General features: G+C 35.3%; 1 long non-coding RNA gene and 1 pseudogene across 1 annotated transcript in view; both read right to left on the reverse strand.

Moving 5' to 3' along the window:
• Window positions 1–2,019, reverse strand: part of LOC140632071 (uncharacterized) — a 38,272-nt gene extending 36,253 nt beyond the window's left edge. Inside the window, exon 1 of the long non-coding RNA XR_012029587.1 lies at window positions 1,853–2,019. This is a non-coding gene — a long non-coding RNA (uncharacterized lncRNA). The remainder of the gene's footprint in view (window positions 1–1,852) is intronic.
• A 3,495-nt stretch (window positions 2,020–5,514) lies between these two features.
• Window positions 5,515–7,489, reverse strand: LOC140613878 (tripartite motif-containing protein 6 pseudogene; annotated as a pseudogene).
• Between the last annotated feature and the right edge of the window lie 10,877 nt (window positions 7,490–18,366).

An 18,366-nucleotide genomic window follows, 5' to 3' on the forward strand; every position in this document is an offset into this window, starting at 1 on the left:
CCTTTTTTTCCCTTTTTTAATAATACAGGTATAACCTCCTATTTTGTAAATTTAATCTTAAAATATAGATTATAGAAAAAAAGATGGAAATGGTGATAATATTTCAGTAAAGGAATCTGAATAAACCTTTGACAAACAGAAGGTCACTTTCCAAATGATTAGTCAGAAGTCTATCTTAATTTGGAACAGATTTCTGCCTAAGACAATGGAGGAAAAAAACCTTACCACACACACCAAAAAACAAACAGAAAATGATAATGTATATCCAGCACTATGTAGGTCTGTATTTGTGTAGGATAAACCATTTAATATAGGAAATGACAATGCTTATTAAGCCAGCCAAAGCCAGGATGCCATCAATTATAAACATCCTTCCCTCATATATATCAGGTAATATTACTTGGGACAATGTAATGTGAACACAAGGCTTATTCAAATAACAAATAATCCCACTATATTTTAGCTGTAATAACTTTGTTCCAAGACAATAAGAGATGGGAAAAATCAAGTCGCCAATATTTCCTGAGTACAAATAACCCCTAAAAATGTTTGGGTGGGTTTCTGCAGGTCTGCATCTACACTATCTGCATCTACACTATCTGCATGTACACTATCAAGCTTAGCTTCTTGAGGAACAAAGATTTATACTGTTTTACCTCCAGCACAGAGCATAATATCTGTAATATCGAATTTCTAAACAAAAGTTTATTCAATTAACTTGCTAAGAATTTTGGAAGTATAGAGCACAGAAGATTTTCAGGGAAGTGAAAATACTCTGATATCTTAATGATGGTTACATGTCATTATATAATATTTGTTCAAACCCATAAAATGTACAATATCAAGAAAAAAACTCTAAAGTCAACTATGGACCTTGGGTGATTATGATATATAGCTTCATCAATTGTAACAAATTACCACTCTGGTGGGGGATTTTATCATAGTGGAGGCTGTGCCTGTGTCAGGGAAGGAAGTATATGGAAAATCTCTGACTATCCTCTCAATTTTGCTATGAACCTAAAGCTGCTCTAAAAAATATATATAAAATCTTTTTTAAAAAGATACCTAGACCATTGTGATATGTGGCTTTGCCCAAGTCCATTTAACCTGTCTGAGCCATGGTTCCTTATTGATATTAAAAAAACTTCTCCAACTCTAAAAGTCCCAGACACCATGAGATCAGTGATCTCAGCTGGAGATGACCATATGCCAGCACTATTTACCAACATCCTTTTACTGTTCCAAGTCAATTAGAGGGAGCCCCTATGACTTATTTTTAGGCATAGTCAAGTTCATTCTCAGTAAGTACCCACATCATTTTGTTTGTTTCTGAAGCAGATAAATGGTTAAATCATAGAAAATTATATTGTTCCTACTCTAGTCCCATTTCACAAAATCGTACTTTCTCAATTCTCCAAATTAGTCTTGTTAATAAGTAAATTCTTTTCTGATAAGGTAAGGATGTCCAACAAACTAAATTTAAATATTTGAAGTCAGACTAGTCACTTTAGTACATTATAAATAAAGCCAGCAACAGCTTCCTTATGGCATTGTTAACCTTAAATAATCTTTATGAAATTCTCATTTTATGGGTGGATCTTTGTTAAAATATGCCTATTTTGGATGTTTTGGAATTCAGAACTTTAAAATATGTAATTTTCCCTACTGGAAAATATTGATTCCTCCCCCCGAAAAACCACATTAGTTTTAGTGTCTCATATTCATGAAACTAGTAAAAATTAACAATTATCTATAGGTTTAAAATACAATCCCCTTGAATAATCCAATTTCCCATAATTCCTGCATGCTGTAGCCATGACCTCTTAAGGACCTTATAAGTAAGCAAACTCACTGAATTTCCTTCAGACCTGTCCTTGCATCCTGTATCTTCAGGGCAACATTACTTCATAGGCCAGGGATCTGCTATCAGGGAATGCACACCAGTGAGCTGGCAAGACAGTCAGAGTGGCCAGCAGGAACAATCGGGGAGGCTGCAGGCTTGTTTATGTTAAAAGCTCTTGCTGCTAGACAGCGGAACGAACTCTTTTAGAATTTGTTCCCATAATAGTCCTCAAGGCAATGACGCACAGCTGTGGAGAGGAAATAGGCTTTTTAATTTGTTAACCATGCCCAGAAAAGAAGAAAACCAAATGCTCAAAAGAGACTATGAAGAGTTCTTTTTAAAGTCTCCTCCAAAAATAGCTTTAAAAAAAAAAGGAGTACAAACTCCCTCTCCCCCATCACAATGTACATATATATGGTTTGTTTGTTCCTTAATATCTATCCAAACTTTGATTTGAATCTAATGAAATCTTTTCTTCTGAATTCTCAATTTCACCTTCCATTAATGATCACATTGTTTAGAGACGCTGCTATCATAAAACAGAATCATTACTATTGAAATATCCCATTTGGAAAAATTCAAAAAGTCAGGGAAAACAGACCTAAACTTCTGTCCAGAAGATTAAGGTTAAGATAAGAATGTGATTTCTTTAAACTGAGGGCCCCAGGTTTTTAGAGCACGAAGTTAAATATTTTAATCCAATTCCACCCTATATATATAGCTCTTACCCAAACCCATTTTCTCTTTTTAAGAATTGTTTCCAGTTTCTTATGTTTTTATGCATTTACCTTGGTTATCATGAAATATTTCAAATATACAGCAGGTAAGATTTACCACAGCAAATGTCTGGAACCAAGACCTAGCTATGAATCTCCATCAAGTTATAATAGTTTATCATACTTTCTTCATCTTTTAATTTTCATTGTTGTTGTTAAGAAACAGCTCATTACAAATATGACTGACATTTCCTGACCACCTTATTCACATCTTATGGCACTTCCTTCCTCAGTCTTTGCCTTCCCAGAGAAAATCATCAACCTAATTTGATTATCATTCTCATGTATACATACACTATTATAACACAATGTCCAGAGTTCTTTGGCATGTTTTAAGATTTTACATAAATGGTATCATATGCATCCTTCAGTAATGTCCCTTCATCAGTTAATATTGTGTTTGAGACTTAATCAAGTTAATATGGGCAGCTGTAGTTCATTTCTTTTCACTAGTGTACCTTATCTATTCGCAAGATTCTTCCGCAATTTATTTGCCTGTTGTTTTTCATGTTTTTGCTATTATTCATGACACTGTGAACATTTTCATACATGTCTCTTTGAAGACATATGCCACAGATTCTCTAGATTTCTTTTTTTTAAGATTTTATTTATTTATTGAGAGACAGAGAGAGAGAGAGAGAGAGAGAGGCAGAGACATAGGCAGAGGGAGAAGCAGGCTCCATGCAGGGAGCCTGATGTGGGACTTGATCCCGGGACCCCAGGATCACGCCCCGGGCCAAAGGCAGGCGCTAACCCCTGAACCACCCAGGGATCCCCCAGATTCTCCAGATTTCAATCCTATTTAATGTAGTCAAACTTCAAAATAGATGTAACAATTTACACTTCCAGCAGCCTTAAATTCTTAGCGACACTAGATATTACCAACAATAGATGTAATTTTTGTTAATCTTAGGTTTTCAAGTGTGAATTTCTGTTTTTACTAGCATCTTCACCATGTTTATGAGATTTCAGTCTATTCCAATCTATTGCTTGGTTTTGCTATATTTATAGGAGTTACTCATTATTTTTATGTATTCTTCTTTGGATATCAGCATTATAAATATCCACTCCAAAATGTAGATTTTTCAAAATTTTGTTCATGGATTTTTTTTTTTTTTGGCTGAATAGATGTTTTTAAAATCAATATACTCCAATTTGTAGTGAACTCCTTCCCCATCCTAAGGGCATAAAGATATTCTCTTAAATTTTATTTTAACAATATTAAGTTGATCATATAATGTTTCTTTTTCAACCTACTAAGGTAAGTCCTTAATAACTGTTATATTTAATTTCTTGGTACCTCATTTAAATTTTTATCTCCAAGTTCACAATGAAGTTTGGCCTATATAGTTGACTTTTCTTGTACTATCTTTGTTTGGCTTTGGTATTAATATATACTAATCTAATAGAATGAATTGACAATTTTCATTCCTCTTATGGTCTACATTTAGTAGAGGTTATGCATTCTTTGACTTTTTCACAAAACCCTTCTTGAATTTTTCAGCCCTAATTTGGAGAGAAGGGTCAAAATTCCTTAGAATAGTGAAACAATTATTTATGCCAAGTTAATGATTATTTTCTTTTTTTTTTCTGTTTCTTTTTAACACCTTTAGTGGCAATTCTTTTATAAATTCTGCATTTTATCTAGTTATTTAAATGTATGGAACAAAAATTTTTACTAGCACTCACAAATGATTTTTTAAATGGCATTGGGTCTGTGTTTATGCCCTATTACTATTTGTTATTTATTTATGTCTTTCCTTTTTATTATATCAATCATGTAAAATATTTGCCATATTATTAGTCATTTTAAAAACTAGATTTTGGTTGCTGACCCTTTTATTGTTTCTTGGTTGTCATTTCATGGATTTCTGCTTTTCTGTATATAGCATCCTTTCTTCTTTCTGTAGGCTTTTTTCTGTTCTTTTTCTAGCTTCTTGAATTAAAAGCTCATCAATTTTCCAAGCAGTATTATTTTCTAATAAATGCATTTAAGAGTCTAACTTTCCTTACCCTTCACCATCTTATGTATGAATCTTGCTTCATCAGATAATACACACATTTTTTTTTCTTGTTTCTTTTTCCAGGGTTAATGATAATTCCATTCGAGGGACAAACAAGAATAGTAAAATTTAAAAATTACATATATCTTCCATTCTTATAAATCATTAGTAATAACACTTGAAGGGTCAAGAAAATTACTATTTACTTCCTGTCTTATGAAAAAGTAATATACAAAAACTTTTACATATAAAGAGAAAGAATTTGAGGGGGAATGATCCATATGAAATGATAAAATGTTTGCCTTAATGGTAATATCCTGTTATGCTTCTCCAATATTTTGTATGTATCTGTTGATACTTAGCTACTTGAATGGAATGATAGATCAGAGAAAGAAAAATGTAGAACTAGATAGAAACCATTATCAGTCAAAAATAATCAGGCACTGTCTTTGGACACATGCAATCAAAAAATGAAAAAACAAAACAAAAGATGGTTTCTAACAATAAGGAATGTGTTGTCTAGTTAAGCTACAATAATCTTTAAATCATATGTAAATGTAATTATGTAAATGATGAAATAAAGCCCACTTTAGAAAATACTATATTTAAACATAACTCTTTGGGTTGTATCTATGTAAAAGAAGCCTTCAGAAATAGAAAATGGAAGTATGAAAGATATATTAGTATTAAAAATGCCAGAAATAGCATATATTTAAATTGTTTAAAACTCATTTAAAATATTACAAAAAGAACGTAATATAGAGAACTTAAATCTGGACTTTTTTTCTTTCAATAGAAGTATCATTTAGTGCTCTTGAGCTTCAAATTACTTTGATCCCTTTTGTTTACTAGTTTTTGTTTTTGTTTTTGTTTTTTTTTTTTTTTTTGCATATGAAGAATAATGATTTATTTCAGGACTTTGTGTTGCATTTAAAAATGGAAACAAATCAATGTATTCCAATGACAGAATAAACAGGGCACAGGATTATATCAATAATTATGGACAGTATCTATTGAAATTCAATTTTCCATTCAGTGCAGAAGATGATAGCAAATTAATAGAAAAGAACTTCCTAAATTTGATCCCATGAATCAACGGTAATGGTAAAATGTTGAAAGCTACCCTCACCCATCTCAATATTGGTAATTAATCATTCAGGGATGTTCACAATCACCTCTGGGTATATTTTGGCACTGAATAAATGTTTGAAGGGAAGGGTGTGAGAACGCAGGAAAACAGAAGTGCAGAAAGACTGAGATACAGATGAATCTTATTAGAGGGTCCTGCTCAGATATGGGTGGAGATAGCAGAATGTTCAAGAGCTTGGGCGACGCAGGGTCATTGGGACTACACAGTTGCAAGGATTGAAATATGGAGAAAGCGTGGTAGGAAAGTAATATTTAGAGAAAGTATAGATGGGAAAGCCATGGTTTGTGACATTATAAAAGGAAACAGTGCCGGCCTCGTAGTCTAAGAAAACCCCAACACGGCGAGGGGGTACCATCATGGAGAGGAGCAGGGAAGTAGAAGATTCCTCATAGGCTCTATATTCATGTTTATGATGGAGCCCAATCACCCAGTATCCACTCTGAGGTTGATATCTGGAGTAGACATTTCGATTGTTCGTAAACTGGCTGAAACAGTACGTTGGTCCCACTGAATTACTGCACACCCCCAGGATCCAGTCAGTCTTCTTGGCCACATCTACCTCCCAGTAATGTTTCCCAGAGGAGAAGTGCTGAGAGCCCAGGATACCACAGTCATAATGCTCTTCCAGGTAAGACGCAGATAGCTTGGCACCCACAAATCTCACCTGTCTTCGGTTTTTAGACATGACAAGATTTAAGTTAGCCGTGTGTGGATTCAGAGTCACGTCCACCCAGTAGCTCTGGACATCCGTCAGTTCTCTAAACACTCGCAGCATCTTTTTCAGATCTGGAACTCGAAACATACTCTTCAGCTTGGTAGGGAGAGCTTCTGGCTTCTTTAGGGTCCAGAACTCACTTTTCATGACATCACTCACATCCTGCAGCAGCTCCATTGCTGACCCCTGACACCGAAGCTCCAGATCAGAAATGAGCTCCCTCAGTGTTTCGCTCTGCTGGACCAGCTCATTCTCAGCCTCTTCTAAAATACTCAGGCCCTTCCTCTCTTCCTCCTCCAGCTTTTTCAATTGTCGCTGCTCCTCTTTGTCCAGGATGCTTCTCAACTTATTAAATTCTGTCTGGATCCTGTGTCTCTCAGGTTCCATCTGATTCTTCCATGATGTCCTCTTCCCTATGATAACAGCTGTTAGTCTCTCAGCTTCCTGTTGCTCTTGCCTCAGCTTCCCCAGAGACTCCTGGAACTTCTCCTGATACTCGTGGGCAACCTCCTCCATAAGGACCGTGTGGTGACCACGGTGCTCCTGAGACCGCTCACAAAGCCAGCATATAAGCTTCCCATCCTCCTTACAGAAGAGCTGGAGCTTTTCCCCATGGTGTGCACAGAGAGTCACTTTCAGCTGCATCCCAGGGCCTAGTACCACCTCTCTGAGCCTCTCCGCTATGTTGGCCAGGTGCCGATTAGGCCGCAGGTCCCCGGGCTGGTAGCTGGTCTGACATACAGGACAGCTGCTTTCCCCGTCTTGGCCCATCACCAACTCCGTGCTATTTCCCATGATGCAAGCTTGGCAGAAGCTGTGGCCACAGTCTATGCTCACGGGTTCTGTCAGGAGCTCCAGGCAGATGGGGCAGGTCACTTCATCTCGTATGTCTACCAGGACCGCTGAAGTCATTGTAGCTTCTCCCCTGGCTCTTGCCTGCCCAGCTGGGATTTCTAAGGCACTTCTTGCTTCCAGAATCCTGCACCTGGGGCCTGGAGCCGAGCCGAGCTGTTTACTAGTTTTTAATGGTACTTTCCACAACTTATAAACCAATGTTTCAGCATATATTCTTACATTAGCCTTATAAGGAAGAAATACTAAGACAGAAATCTACAAACCTAGCTTTTGATGTGGTGCAGCAGAAAAAATACTTTTGAAATTTGACACACCTTTGACTTCTGCCTCTTCCATTTACTCATATAGTCAGAAATTTCACTATGTAATGTCCACATAAGGAATTTTGATGCCACTAGTAATTTTTACTTATCTAGCTAGTTAGTTAGCTCTACCTACCTACCTCTTGTCAAAAACTTATGAAAAAAGAGAAGGGAAACCAACAAATCACTCAAGTAGAAGTCAGTTAAAATGTATTGTTTTGTGCACACACCAAAAAGACTGTTTGCAAATCAGAAGCACTCAAAGTAAAACATGGAATGAAGCTCAGAGGTATATTGTTATAAAGTGGCTTACAATAGTAGGAACACAGTGTTTGTTTTTTACAGTGGTTGGTTACAATATTAGAATTTTCTTAAATGAAAGGGAATTGGTTAGTGGTTACCTCATACAAATTTTAGGTAACTATTTAAGTTTTGTTTATGATTTTTTAGAGGCATTACCAAGAAGTGATCCAGGTCAAATTAACTTCACTCGTCTTGTAACATAAACTAAATTGAGCTTTGCTTGTATGATTAACTGGTTTTATCTGCTCAGGGAATTTTTTGGTCTATTCTCCATTTGTGTTTGATTTGAACACTATTGTCTACTTGAAATCCTCCCCCCTTTTTTAAGTAGGCTCCACGCCCAGCATGGTGCCCAACATGGGGCTTGAATTCATGACCCTGAGATCAAGACCTGAGCTGAGATCAAGAGTCAGACACTTAACTAACTGAGCCACCCAGTCACCCCTATTTGATATCTCTTTCAACCTACAACTTCATTAATTCTTTGTGTGTTGTGACCCAACTGACTCTTCTATAACTTCTATAAGATGATGTCACAACTTCTAGATATACCGTTTTTGTCATTTAATTTTTCTTAAGAAATGGAACAGTTTTCCTTTTCTTTATCTTTTGTGGTATGTAAGAATCCCTTGGCTTGATCTTTCATCATGTTGATTTTTCAATTTAGGTTTTTTAAAGATAATGACTTTTAGTCTCTTATCATGGAAAATTTCAAACATGTTACAATAGGAAAAATATTATAATGAAATCATGTATCTGTCATTAAGTTATCTTTAATAATTATTAACATGTGACCAGTTTTGTTTCGTCTACCAGTAGTCTTAAATTTTAATTGTTATGATCAGATGTTTAATTTTCATAATCTGTTTTATTATTTATTTTATTTGCTCCATGTTTACTTGTAGAATTCTCAGTTTGGTTTAAATTTAAATTATTTGGTTACTCAAATCTGTAGGCTCAATTCCACTGTATTCTTAAATGTTCCGTGATTCTTGATTGTGCTCTCAATTTTATGGCTGAAATTTCTGATTAGACTATCTGCTGTGTGTGTTTGCACAACCCAAGGAGGGGTTAGAGATTGTGATGAGCTGCTGGAATATTTGCAGCAGCCTGATTGCAGAGATGGCCGAGAAGAGACAGGTGCCACTGCACTGAATACCCTAGCAGCTGGTCCTCTGTGTGTATGAGTACACACCACTTGCCCAAGGTCTTGCCAACCACTTGGAGTTCTGCTTCATTTTTTTAACTCAAGTGCCCACAGACTGGTGCTTCCAGTATGCAGAACATCCTGTGTAGCTGAGAAGTAACGTACCAGGAGTTTGACTGCCTAGATGCTCCTGCTACTTACCCAAATAACCAATTACCCTAAGAGTTACCCCTATTAACTCTGCTCCTATAGTCTACCTAACGTTGCTCTACTCCTATTTGCTTTCCATCTTATAAAAGAAACGCACATCCAGGGAGATGCATGCTTTAAAGATGTCAAACAAAAGGACTTTGGAACAATGGTGTCTTTGGGTGACATCATACTGCCAGTCAGGTGCTCTTAACACTCAACTTCCAGTGAAACTGAAGAAGAACCCAATGAATTTATTAATTGGTGGATCATTAAAATTATTTTGATGATGGATAAATAGGTGATATTTTGCTTAAGTCAAGTGCTGTTCAACAAGTGAATGCTAGTGTTCTAAAAGTCTCTTTCACAGTTTTAATTTATGTGATTAAGAAATTTTTTTAGTTTACATCTATGAAAAGTATGAAAGTTTAAAAATGAAACAATTAAAACTGAACTCTCTCTCATTCTAGCAAAAAGTAATAGTCCCTCTAGGGACATGACAATGAAAATAAGAAAAGCCCCCTTCATCTCCCTGAGAATTGTATTTCTAACAATATTTTACTTTTTGTCTTAATAATTACCAACATTTTAATGTATTTTATATCATTTTTAAAATTGGGTGTTAATAATAAATGTCATGATAACTCAATCTAGACAAAACATTTAAAACATAGAGTCTTATGATTATAGAAAAGCTGAAAACTTATAAATTCCACTTTCATTTATTCAAAAAATATCCAGTCAGCAACTACTCTGTATGAGTCCCTGTCTCAAGTACTAGAAAGTCAAAAGTCACAAAACAGAAATGAAATTTCTATTCATATGAAATTTGCATTCTAGTAGGTAAGATTCAGATAAACCAAATAATAAACACATAAGAAATATAAAGGTAGAGACATGTATTTTTGTGCCAGAAAAATGCCATAGAGTGTTTAATGACTTCCAAACATAAAATATATTAGGATACTTGGTGAGGAAAAATATGAGTTTAAGGAGAAAAAAGAAACATTCATAGGAAAAGCTTGATCATGCCTTTTTAAAATGGGTGATTGATGCTAAGAGCCATATGGCTATAATCTTAGATCCCAATGGAATATTTAAAAGACTAATATAATAGTATCCTAAAATTTTTATTTTGTGCCATTTTTTTAGAATACACTGGAAATCTCATTCTTCAAAAATAATGAAAAAATATAGATATCTTCTTTAAAATGTATAAGGGTGTACAGAGTTTTGCAAAATCATTAAGCAAATATGAGGACCACTAGATACCTATAGTGCACCTTAGGGGAGGAAAAGATGATGCTAGAATGTAAAGTTGTGACTAGAATCTTGATTTTATTAAATCTATTTCAGTCATGATATATCACTTAACCTGAGTATGAATTCATGTCAGTTTTTCCTAAATATTCTTTGTATTTATGTCAAAGCAAACAATTGCTTGAAATTTGAATACCAAATATCCTTTTAATAATATAGTGATTGAATACCTTTTTCTGATGTTTAATCAGAAACAATTTGACAAAACAAACAAAAATGGTCAATTCTGAAGCTCTTGATAAATTCTTCAGAAAAAGAAAAGAGACCCATCTTTATAATAGTCATCATTAGTTTGGGAATTATTTCTAATGATAGTAGAAAATATTTGTGTTAACATTCCTCTGACTAAACAGCTCCTGAGCCCTGTAATGCTGAGGGTAAATGAAGCCTAAAATACCTCTATCTGTGATGATTCTGAAGCTCCATTACTGCATTAACCTAATCCTTTTTTCCCTATTTCAACTCACAATAAGAAAACATCACAGATGAAGTTAGGAGGGCTTGCCTCCATCTAGTGGTCAGTGTATTATACTAATACTATTATTCTAAAATTAAAATATTGGCATTTTATTTTTTAGACTATAGTGAAAAGTAACTTTAACCTGAATACTATTGTTATTTTCTAATCATGTCTGCCAAATTTGACAATAATCAGCTATAAGATACACACTCTTGGTGTGCCTGGGTGGCTGTCTGTTGAGCATCCAACTCTTGAGTTAGGCTCAGGTCATGATCTCAGGGTCCTGGGATAGCTCTAGCAGGCATCATCATCCAGCTCCACACTCAGCAGGGAGTCTGTTTGTTCTTTTCCCTCCCCTTCCTTCTCTCCCCCACCTCACCCTTGTGCATTTTCACATACTCCTTGTCTCTCAAATAAATAAATAACATCTTAAAAGATACAGAATCTCAAAATAGATACATTGATACATATGGCTTAAATATATTGTTCCAAAATCCTGTGAGGCTGTTTCTCTGCTCCAAAAAAAAAAAAAAAAAAAAAAAAAAGGATTTTTTTTCCTATTAAATGTAATTTTAGGTACCTTACTCATGTTAGAGAAAGATAGACTAAATGGTTTGATTTTATTTTCATATTAGGCATTTCACTTTGACACCTACATGTAAAACAAAATTCGGTAACCTATACTGAAGATTGATAACACAGTTTAGGGCTGTTCTTAACAGAAAGAGTATTGTGTCTAATTAAATTTAAAATCTTGCCCACCGTGGACACCCGGGTGGTTCAGTCAGTTAAGCATCTGCCTTTGGCTCAGATCATGATCTCAGAGTTTGGGATCAAGTCCCTGCTCAGTGGGGAGTCTGCTTCTCCTTCTCCCTCTGCCCCTCCCCCTTCCCTCTGTTTTCTCTCTCTCTCTCTTTCTCTCTCTCTCTCTTTCTCTCTCTCTCTCTCTCTCTCTCACTCACTCTCTCAAACAAATAAACCCTAAAATATTGCTTACCAAATAGAGACTAATTCCTAAGGGGTCAGTCACACCTAGTATTTTTTCTGTAGAAATGTGCCACTTTTCATAATGACTTTTTTCTTTTTCTTTTTTGTAAACCCATTAGAAATAAAAATGTAATTCACATATTTAAATTATATTATAAAAATAATATTACTTTTCTGTAGAATGTCACAATTTACAAATGGTTGTATATAGTTTCTATTATAGTCTCCATTTTCATTTAACAAAGGTGCTGGTGACTCTTCCATCCCATTAAGACCTTAATAAGATTGGCTTATAGATTTATTTATGCTTGTAGAGGTTAAAGCCCCCAGATGTCCAGAGGGTTCACATTCTCAAAGCCATTTCTTTCTCTGGATTTCTGCATTCATGCCATACATCTCTTGTCTGCAAAACAGCATCCCAGATATGAAACCAGATGCATTCTTAATTTCTAAAAAAATACTCATTCAGTCTGGACAGTAAGAGTATAGTAAATATTGCTGACAATTAGAAGATATGGAAGGAAGATAGAGAAGTTTAGCCACATCTATTCAAACTTCAACTTGAATATTGGGCAGATGAGTTCCGAAGAGGTTCTTCTGTTCCTCCTCTACTGGGAAACTTACAATGGTCCTTCTCTCCACCAGCACCTTAGACACAACCAAAGGCCTTATGATAGACAAGATGTACTCTTTAAAAGGAATTGCAAGCACATTTTTCTAATACAGAAAAAAAGAAATTGATGCACAGTTTCACAGGAGTACTGTGCTCAGTATTTGAAACACAGGTGAGTAAAGAAGCCCTCTAGATCTCAAACCTTATATTCTGTTTAAACTTTAAAAAAAAATGCTTGGCCTATCAGGTGAGAAGTTATTTCCTATATAAACTGTAGATTTAATGTGCAAGCAACTCAAATAGAGGCCTACCCAGAAGAGGAGGAGAAAAACATTGTCTTTAAGTCATTTATAGCACAATCAAATGGCTGTAGTTTTATTTTGTAACCTACAAATTGCTTGCTTTGAGGTCCTAAAATCTGTGAGAAGGGGGGGTTTATATCTAAATTAAAAATGCAAACTATTAGACATGAAGTTTACCCCCTGCCTTCACGTTCATTAGCAATAAAAGTAGGTTGTCTTATATTTATTACAAGTTAGGCTTGTCTTATTTTTAAAAATCATGGTGTTTGGGATATCTCCCCTCAGCTTTCTCAAATTTTCGACTAGTTTTCTTTTGGCCCTGATTACCAGAGGAATAGAAAGGAGATTAATCAGCAGAATAAATGGATATGGTTAGAATCTTGCTTCAAATTAAGAAAAGGACTTCATATTGCATATTACAAAAAGAGGTAACAAAGAGGTAATGGGATGATAATAGAGACCAGTTAGTATTAACTCATCATGTTGACCAGGGTGTCACATACAGGCTGTACACATCTTTCATGTCATAACAAAAAGTATTTGTTCTATAGCTCAAACTTGACTTTATCTACTGGGTTTGAGTAGTTCAAAGATTTCTGAGCCATTAGGACAAGGGTCAAATGGCAACAGATCATGGCCAGTGACTTTTATGGTTTCTTCCTCTCTCTGGGAAATTGGAAGCTGTGCAGGCTTCTTAGGGAAAAAAAATGGCTAGATATATTATGAAAAATCTTCCAAATACTAACTCCCAAATGACAAGTATAATTCAAATTGGATAAAGAGAAAAAGGAGGCAAATATCATGTGTATTACTCGACAGAGTATAGAACTGTTAAGCTCTCTAATTCCTCGAAAATCCATGTTCTCCTTGACTGAGACTCAGTTTCTCCTCTTTTTCGCATCACCTGCTAAGGTAGCTAGTTCCATAGATGGCTCCCCGGAGAACCTTACCTCCTCTTAATCATCACTTTGTGTATCTCTTCTTCTTGTATCTAGACTTTCCCTATTATCATTAGGAAACAACATAATGCCAAAGAAGTGATGCTGTAGGATAGATGAACCTTGGTCAGGGAAAGTCTTACTGATTCCATCTCTTAGGCTTTCAGTCTCTGTGAGCCTTGAGCCACTGTGAAAAAAAAAAAACAAGTGTTCCAGTTGTGATAGGGTTTGGAATATAGCACACTGCCTGAATATCACATAGAACACAGGATTCTCTCAGGCAAACCCTGCCCAATTCCTTACCCAAACAACTGTAACATATAATAAAATAGTTGCCTAAAGCTTCTAAGTTTTGGGGTTGATTGTGATGCAGCAGTTGGTAACCAGAACACTTGCTTCTCATCATATCACCTTCTGGGTCTCAAAACAGATTTTGTACCTTTGAGGGAAGTCTTTTCCAACCTCATAGTCTGGATTGAGCATCCCTTCTAGGTGCTGCCTCACAATAGCAGTTTACATACTGTGTTATAATTGTCCACTTATTCTTGTCTGAGATTAGTGACAGTAAGGATAATGTCTAAATTGATTGTCATTGTACCTTCAGAACCAACAGTGCTTGGTATTATGGTAGGCAATAAACAAACGTACCCCATTGAATCAATGAATGCATTTCTTATGCAAGTAAATGCTGATATCTTACTTCACTAGAAATAAGCCCCTTGCCTATCATACTATTTGATAACCACCTTCAGTATAAGTAATCATGCAAAATATATCTTAGAAAACTGTAAGAAGAACATGCATTGCACAATCCATGAAACCACTCAAATTATTAAAATACATGGAGAATTAAGAAATAGTTTTGAGCAGTAGAATTTCTTTTTTAAATATTCATTGAACTCTATTGTTTTGGATTTTAACCAATGGAAATTAGTTTAATCTTGGATCAGTGCTATTATCATAGCTTTTAAGGATAAGGAGAATTTTAAGACTATGAGGTTCATGATCTGTGTGTTCTAAATGGAGAAAAATGCCCTCTTGTATCCTATAAATAAGACTTCTGTGAATTGGCAGATGTTAGCACAGACAAGTTCATTTTGTGACTGTAAAACTGTCACGAACACGTTTAAACTGGAAATACACAACTCAGAAAAGATTACAAGATGCAGATGTCATGTAAGGCAGTAAATGACCTAAAATGTAATGGGCAGGAATTTTTAATGAAATGAATAAGAAATCAGAGAAATCGAATTGCAGGTACACAATAGGATGACCCTCACTATTGTGTCATTTGGTGGGTTGCTGGAGTCATCTGAAAAGTGGAATATTTTTCCACAAGCATCTGACCTTGATTAAAGAATTACCAAAAGAAAGGCCAAAGATATGACCACACGCTCATCTCAGTCATGAGCTTTGGTCAGTGTTCTTAACTCTTGGCAGTTATTTAAAATTCCTTGTGAGACCTACCTCAGTGCTCTTCCATCACTGTGAGTCTGAGAAGGTACTCTGGGATGAGTGGTATTACAGCTTCTGCCACACACAGCAGCCCCCACACATTGCCTTCTCTGTGGGATTCTTTAGGAAATAAAATTCCAATGCACTGACATCTCAATTAGAGCTGAATTTTTCCTACAACATATCCCTTACCAAGAATTTCCTATCAAAGAAAAGTAAAATGTGAGAACGCTGGACCAATGTAACTTAATACATTTTTTCTGATATACAGCAAAATGTAATATATATTTTTTCTATATCATAATTTGTTTTTCCATTGACTTTAAAGTCTTGATTGTCAACTGAATTTTTAAACATTATCTAAGGGTACATGCAGGAAGGGAAATCCCTCTGAAGTCAATACTTTTTTTTTGTTTGAGAGAGAGGTGCACGTGGCATATCATCCTCTCCCTGACTGAATTACTGATTGTGTTTTCCTATCTAGTCAATCCTTAGCCAATAGGAAATATTCTTATAATGCTACATCATATAACTTGCATAAGGCATAAAATTAATTTAAGAATAAAGTTTTAATTAGCTTCTCATGCCAAAGATTAACAGCAACCTTCCCAAGGTTGTGTTTTCACTATATCCTTACTATATAACATTTCTTTTTTTTTTTAATTTATTTTTTATTGGTGTTCAATTTACTAACATACAGAATAACCCCCAGTGCCCATCATCCATTCACTCCCACCCCCCGCTATATAACATTTCTATTGACTTTCTGAACTCAAGTATCAAGCAAACAAAATGGCAGCCAGTAAGCCCTACAACAAAGGAGTAAGGATAAGTCCATGGACAAGTGAGACACTTCATGTACTTGCAGACAACACTGGTTTCCCTCACACCTCATAATTAAGCCGCCCATTAAGATGCTCTTATCGAGGTCAAAGAAGCTGATCAAGGAACATATATTTAGAAAAAATGATTGTCACATTAAACTTGAGGTTGCTTCCTTAGAAGTAAAGTAAGAAATGAGAGAGATTTAATATGTTACTGTAATTAACACGGTCTTCGGTTATGGCTCTTAATGCAACACAACTGCTAAAATTTGCTCCAAAGTTTAAGAAGACAATAAATCTCTGATATTCCATATAAATGACAACTCTGTTGAATTGCTCTTCCCAGAACCAAATCCAGAACAGGGGATTGAAAATAGCAAGGCTCAGAGGACCCCAAAAGATGAAAAATATTTCTGTAAGTGGAAGCAGCACAAATATTACAAATCAAAGATTAATTCATTTAGGCTGGGAAGGAATGTTAAAAATCCAAATCACTTCATCTGGGCTTTGTTGACATCATCATATAGTAATATGATAGCAGGTACCCAATAGGGTAGTTAACATAATATTTACATTTTCTTTCTGTGGTTCTTTTCCACCTTTCAGATTAATCAGAAACATTACAAAATCTTGGGCAGCTGTATTGCTGTTTTGTCTTTCATATCTAGGAAATCCAGCAAATGATTTTTGGATGAGCATCTTTATGAATAACTCAAGATAGCTATATATGTGGAGATAATCATGAAGAAATGTTGCAAATATCTCTTCATAAGTTATGTACATATAAATAATTGTACAAATCATTTCTTAGAGTTTGGACAAGATTAACTGACTTTTCAAATTGAGGAGGAAAAAAAAGTCTTAGGGAAGCATAAAGGAAGCCCCAGACTGTCTTCTTACTAAAGACTATTTTTATTTGTTTGTTTGGTGGGTGGGTGAAATAGAATAGACTTTTTTTTTCCTTAGAAAAGTAATACTGCCTCATGTCTGGTTCTTGAGATAATTTTAAGGTTTCCCTGGATGACAAGAAGTAAAATTGGCATGGAGAGCAACACATATTGAAGACACACTTCTCCATGTGAAGACATGCTAGCAACCATACTTGGTGCTTCATGCTCTTTAATTTTATTTAGACTTCAAATTATCCCCATGACATGTATTTTATGATCCTCAGTTTATAGATAGAAAATTTGAGGCTCAGAAAGCTGGAGATTAAACAGGATATTGTGGGAAGAAACATTTTCTTACAAAAATCTTCGCCCAGCAGAATTTTCTAGTGAAGTACTCACAAATCTCTTCATAAATTTTTCTCTCCCTTGTGCTACAATTACATTATTTCTTATTTTATTGATTTATTCAGTAAATATTCACAAATTACCTACTCTGTGCCAAGTATCATTCAAAGCATTGAAGATGCAGGAGAGTAGTTAGCATAGAGCATAATTCTAATAAAGGAGACAGCAAGGAAACACATAAAAGAAATGGATAGTTGTATAATTGTATCAGGTGGTTTTAAGTGCTACTTGGTAAAAAATAAAAAAATAAATAAAAAGCTGGAAAGGGGACTAGAGAGTGCTAGAATGCAAAAGGAGTACAAAAGGGAACAGCTGGAACAAAGGAGGAAAAGCCCTAAAGCAGGAAAATGCCTACTGTGTTTGAGGAAGAGCAAGCATATCAACATCACTAGGAAGGGTGGGGAAAGCTTCAGAGAGATTATGAAGGTCACATCGCAGAGGGCCTTAACAGCTTTGGTAAGGCTTTGTCTTTGGGTTTGACTGAGATGAGAAGTCACAATGAGTTTTGAATGGGATTATTATTATCTGATTTAAGTTTTCAATGGATCCCTCTGGATGTTATACTGAGATTAGTTTATAGAGGAACATAGGTGGTAGTTGGGTGACAGACTAAAGGATCATTCTACATGCTAGGCTAAGACTAGTTTATGTGGAGCCATGTTGGAAATAGTCAACGTGGCTTGTTTCTGTGATTCCCCATGCATCTTAGCCTTCCCAACTCTTAAGGCTTAGTCTCAAATGGTGTCCATGGGACCTCCACATAGCAGTCCATATAGCATTTCCATGGTTGTGAGTAGAAGATTTTTATTTAGAAAACATTTTACGTGCTACTTATTAGGTGAAAGTTGCTCCAGAATAATTGACTAAATGCTGAATCATTCATTTCCTC

This window comes from Canis lupus, chromosome 1 (genome assembly GCF_048164855.1).
Source record: "Canis lupus baileyi chromosome 1, mCanLup2.hap1, whole genome shotgun sequence".
Taxonomy (NCBI): Eukaryota; Metazoa; Chordata; class Mammalia; order Carnivora; family Canidae; genus Canis; species Canis lupus.